Raw genomic sequence first — 6445 nt, 5'->3', positions numbered from 1 at the left:
GTGTGTGAGCTGCGCAAAGTGGCGCTCAGTTTTAAACAGCCGCCGGAGCCTCGCCCCTCCCATCAGGAGCCCGGCATGAAGAGCGCCTCGACTCCTGCCGCAGCGCTTCTTCTGTTGAGTCTTCACTGTCGTCGGACATTCAACTGACTGACTGAAATACACAGGGGTGAGGTGTTGCAATCAATGGAGTGGTTTTATGAACATAATAAAAAAAACGAAGAGCGTATAGTATGAATGATGTTATAAACATGTTTTTTATAGTACATGGCGCTGAAGAAGACATATTGGAGATTTACGAGGGGTCCCTGAACTTACCAATTGCCTGTGCGGTGGCGTCCTCCGAGGCGGGCTTTGCTTGACCGACTTGGCTCTGTTATGAAACATTTATTGTCACTCACTTCTCCTCTGATGTAAAGAGAAAAAAAGAATGAAATAAAAAAAGGAGAAGGGAACTAATGCATTCGGACCGAGTAAACAATAGGAACAGGAGTTGCGACGCATTCATGGCTCATCCACCTCCTTATGGAGGGCCTGCTGGTGTTACAGATGTTTCCTAGTGATAAAGAACGCGCAACACAACCTTGTCTTATCAGTTGCGAACAAACTGAGCTTCGAGCTGGCCTATGCCAATAAGGTAAAAGAAATACGGCCGCACTAAAACTTTTTGTAACAATCCTTTGTGCGTGTTTCTCAGAAGAACCACCTCTGAAGTACACCCAATGTTCTTTCTCAAGAGTTGTTTGGAGTTTTCTTGTCATATTAATACAAAAACAATTCGCATTTGAGTCTAGAAGCAACTGTAAACTCAACCTCTCTTTTTTTAATGGTACAATAATTCTCCTCACTTCTGCCTGATTCTGCATGTCTCTGGATTGTTTTTGTTTTGGTTGAGCTCCCCTTTCTCCCTGGGCCAAAGCTTTCTTTGCTCAGCCATTCATGACAAAGAGAAAGGGGGGGTTTGCTGCTTTATTTGTATAAAATTGTCTTCTTATTGTATTAGTTCCTCCATACGCGACCGTATTGTCCTGGTCACTTGTAATTATCATCACCCCAGAGCAGCCTATTGTCCCAGAGCGGTCATCATAATAGTGGGCTGATAAAGAGCTCCACACATGCACTTACACACATTGCCACTACCTAAAATTTCACTACTTGATGCAATAGCATAGTGTACACAATGCTTAGTGAAGTGAAGCACCTCATGTATTCCAGTTTATTAAACTGGACATGGGTTAAATGAGGTATGAAAGCTATTTGTAAAACTTGCCCCGTCTCCCCTGACTACGAGTCTACATTTCAGTCATGAATAAATGTTTCTGTTTAGTTTTTTTCGTGCAAAGTGATTCTTTTGTCACATCAAAAACATTTGGTTCACTTTTAGTACCATTAAGTCTAATTACAGGCTTGTGGTATAATGTATGGTTGCCTGGTTGCGTTCACTTGAAGTCCTTGTTTCTTTTTTACACCTGTGTACACAAGCATTGTTCATGTGCGTCTTGCCTTGAGGAGGTGGTATTCCACATTATTACAAACTTTAATTATACGGCAGCTCTCATGCAAGATTGCGATAAGGGATTGCCCCCCGCTTACAAAAAGAGGAGATTAGCAACAGATGTACGGCAAGAAATATCATCAACATCAAGACAATGGAGTATTGACTCGAGTTTACCTCGCTTGTCGGAAAAATAAGCAAAGGATCCCTTAACAAATAAAGTGAAATGCTATGTATACTCAGACATTAGAGGTGTGTCTATGTGTAAACCTTTCCTTTTTGTCAGCATGTGCTTATAAGTGTGTGAGGCACTGGCTCCAAATTTGTGTTTTCCCTCGAGGGCAATATTAAAAACTACATCTTGTTATCCGAAACCAAATTGAAAGACGGAAGCCAGGGAATGCAAATTGCCTATATAGTAGGTTGAGCTGCAAGCCTGAGACCCATTGACTTTTTAGCCCGGGACATTTGCATTGGACAAGTTAAAGGGAGATATTGTGACTGCTGCCCCCTTTGCGAACGATTGTGTGCACAGGATGGTTCATTTGAATGATTTGACTTCTTGTCCTGAGGTATCATCCAACCAGGCTTTCAAATCCATTGTGTGTGTGTGTGTGTGTGTGTGTGTGTGTGTGTGTGTGTGTGTGTGTGTGTGTGTGTGTGTGTAGGGGGTGGGGGGCTGAACAGAATGTACTTCTGTATGGTTATGTGGTTAGAAAAAACAAACATGCATTGGATTTCTTCATGATGTCTGTTTAAAAGGATGCTTAAAAGCAAAAATCCATTGGTCAGGATTCTTCTCTGACTTTAGCAGTTCGACTACCTGTCAGACTGTCAAAGTTTTGCATTTTGCCCTGAGGGATTTCCTTTTAAGGACTCTTCCCATAACGCCTGGTGCCCCTGGTGAATTATGTAAAGCATCACTTCATATTCACTGCCAATATTTATCATGAGCCCCCCCCCCGCCCCCCCCACCCCGCCCCCCCCCCACCACGCCCCCCCCCCCCCCCCCCCACCCCGCACTTGTTACAGGCTTTGTCTTCCACAGTTATACAAGAATTAATCTGTTTACAAATGTACATGCTGTCGTGTGCAAATTTACAAAATTTTTGCTTTCACTTGATTCCATGGCAACCGCTGCTGACCAGGTTTATCACCAACACGTGTCCCACCTCACGTTTAGATAGCATTCAATTTGCTCGGGAAACATTATCAATACAAAGCATGTATTTTGATCAACAAATGATATAATTTTGCTATTGTTTGAAAGCAGCTATTCACTGATCCCCATTCTTCTTGCAATCTGTCCATCCATCTGTTGAATCCATCTAATCAGGGCAACATTGTCTCTCTCTCTGAAAGGTTTCTTGTCTTCCTCTGATTCACTGATCAGACTTTCTGTACATCCTCTGCGTGGCCACAGCTTCAACACAGATTTGTCCAAATAGATTTTCTACGGAAACTTATGTTCTCATACGACCAAAGGTATGAAGAACCTCACCACAGGCTTTTTGCAACACAAGTCAGCAATTTAACTCAATGTGTCACAATGAACAAACAGTAAATATAACATTAGAATTAGGATTGGTAAAGTTTGTGTTGTTGGTTGTCTTTCCACGCCCGTGCTTCTCCACCCACAGAATGCCAATCGAAGACACTGCAAAAGTAAAGCTGCTAACACTATTTTCCTTTTTAGTGCGTAGACTATTGAGCACACTGCTCGTCACTTAGGAAACATGTTCCATTTCTAGTTCGTATCAGGTGCCGTTTGGTTTCAAAATGTCCTAGAAACATTTCAGTGCCGCAGAGGAAGAGTTCCCTCTGTCACCTGTGTGACCCTGTAAAGACATTGTTTCTGTGTGCCTGAGTTTGCATGTGTAGTTGTTTATTTTGATTTGTAGATATGCAGCAAACACTTCAAAACGCAGGAAGTGGAATTTTAGACGGGAAACCTCCACCCACTTAGAGATGCACGCCTAACCAAAGGGGACTCTGTGTTCACGGCACATAAACTCTCCAACCTGCACCCCTTCCTGATATGAGTGACTCCCCTTCGGTTCTTACTAACCTCTGTCAATTAAATGCACTCATTGTCAAACTGCCAGTTGCAATATGATCCATTCGCTGTGAACAAGGTCGCCTCTTTTTTATTTTGTTCTATTTTTAGAACTGGGAGACACGCCACACCTCATGTTACATTTCACCGTGCAGATGTACTGATGTATACTGCACTTGCATCACTGTCGTATTATATCCAATTATGGTCCTGTAACAAACTGCCACCAGCTTGCATATTGATGACTATAAAATCCATATTGCTGACTCATTCAAAAACACATACATACAAGAAAATAAGCAAACACTGGCACGTATGTCTTTGTTTTCTGTGATAGACAGGTTTAAGCTTCTTGAGAAAGAGAGCAGGAAAGAATGATGTCACTTCGAGTGTGTTTGTGTGAGGTGTCGAGTGCAGGTCGCTAACCATAGGGCAAAACCTTTGACTATAAGGTTCAGAAATTCACACTTCAGTATGACAAGTGACACTTGTTGCTCATGCAGTTCATGCAAGCCGACATGAGGCATCTTTTTTTTTCACACATCGTTCATGGAATCAAAAAGAGTCATTATTTACTTCAGGCAATGTTTAAGTGAAAAACATAGAGCCCACGATGATTCCTCCTTCATATTAGCAGCTTACTGTTGAAAAGCTGGCGTAGCAAATAAAAGTAGCGCTGATATTATTTGGATCTGCATGGGCCTGATCTTCATTATCAATATTCTTTTAAACTACTTTTTCTATCTACAATGAAATCAAAGACTTTTCAAGGGTTTGGCAACTAACTTTTGAGAGTCGGGACTTAAGTTGCCCAATATAAATTATCTCTTGATATAAAGCTGTTTTTTTTGAATGACATTCTGTTGCTCTGTTTTTTTCAGTCTTTCCCAGTTTTTGTCTGGAAACCATGTTTACATCTTTCTAAAGTTCAGGTTCAGTACATAAGTGAGTAAAAACAAAATTTTTTCATTAAACATCTTTTTTTCTACTGTAAAACACCAATTTTGGGAGGTAACATCTGCTAATTCAGCTTGCCAAATGTTAGACACGACCAATAATGTAACAATGGCCAATAACGTGAAAAATGTCTACGTAAGAAATCCACTAAAAACAGTGATTTTCATTGGATTCGGGATTTGGTGAAGGTGGTGTAGTGGTCATGAATTCAAGTCCGCACAGTTTGCATGTTCTCCTTATGCATCCCTAAAGTCCAAAACAATGCATAAGGTATGAACTGGTGACCCCGAATTGCTTGTAGGTGTGAATGTGAGTGTGTGTTATCATCACTGTTGTATGAATGGGTGAATGTTGCATGACTGCCTAAGGATGTTAAGTAGGACGTTAAAAGTAAAGTCAATTCATTAACTACATTTGCTTGCAACTTACAAAACATAATATAGGGACCTTCTAGAAAAGTACACAAAGGTACGTAGGTAAAAGCAGACTTGCTGACCGCTGAAATGGTTTTGGTAAACCTGTTCTTGGGTAAACTTTGAATTTCCACAAGAGAACAATTTCATGCCTTCATTTTCTGGTTGTTAAAGACCTGTGGCCCTGTTGATAAAATTGGTCTCTAATTAGAAGTCATTACTGCCACGTGAACCAACTTTGCCTTTTGTGTTTGCTTGATTCCTCTTTACCAGCTACGTCCACTAACTATTAAAAAAGAAAAAAGGAGATTCTAAGTTTGAGATGCTTACCAATTTCGGCAATATTCCTGATTTCTGCATCATCAGTTTTTTTCTGCTATATCTAGACTAGAGGCAGTTCAAGATATTACCATACCTACCAACTCCTCAAAGAAGTTAAGCTTCATCTGGAAGCATACAGGTGGAACAGTAGTTTGTGCTCTCACTCTCTCAGATACCAGCCGGGGCCATCCTGTGTGGAGTTTGCATTTTTCTCCTCACGAGTGAGTGGGTTTCCTCCAGGTACTCCGGTTTCCTCCCACAGTTTGATGGAAGTATACAACATGTAAAATCTTTACAGAGCTTGAACCTACTGGTTTACACTCTGTTAACATGGAGAAAACAGTTTCTGATGGCCGAAGCAATGCACACGTTTGGATGCCTGTCATAGATGAGCGTGAGTTTAATGGAAACCGCAGATTTTGAATGTTCATAAATGAACAAGGTGCTTAATTGGAAATAAGGGCTCAGGCTTTCATTCATCCGACACACCAGCAGGCAGTGCGTCACTTACACAATCCATCTCATGGCGTTTAAGGCATTGGCTTGGCTTCTACACACAGGAGAGAAAGTTTTTTTTCAATCGGTTGCATTTGGGGCAGTGGTGCCCTCGAGGCTACAGAAGTGGACTTGGGGTTGGAAGTCTGGCACAATGGCCAGGTCACCACTCTGGATCCCTGAGCCAGACCCCTGGCTCACATCAGCTCCCTGGAGCACCCCGGTGTGGCTGCCCACTGCATCCTAGAAATAGGATGGGTAAATGTGGAAAAAGGAATTTCCCGAAGGAGATTGATAAAGCATGATTAGTATATATATATATATATATATATATATATATATATATATGAAAACATAATCAGAGAGATCATATATTAAATATTCAGCTTTTTTTTTTTCAAATAAGCACATATCTATGGTACATGCAGTATTCTTATTTTATACATACATTTTCAATACCCGTTTGGAAGGAACATAAAAACATAACCAAAAAAACATAACGACGACATCCACAAATGTGGGACCCTCCTTTCTCTTCCTTATAATATTCAGCATTTTTTATTAATTTTATTCAGCCATAATGACAGGAATTTAGTAAAACAAAAATATTAACTAAAAACCAAAAATGAAAAAAATAAAAATAAAAATAAAAATAAAAATAAAAATAAAAATAAAAATAAAAATAAAAATAAAAATAAACTCCGATGGAAG

This window comes from Lipophrys pholis (genome assembly GCF_963383615.2).
Source record: "Lipophrys pholis genome assembly, chromosome: 21".
Lineage (NCBI taxonomy): Eukaryota > Metazoa > Chordata > Actinopteri > Blenniiformes > Blenniidae > Lipophrys > Lipophrys pholis.
This window is presented reverse-complemented; position numbering follows the sequence as displayed.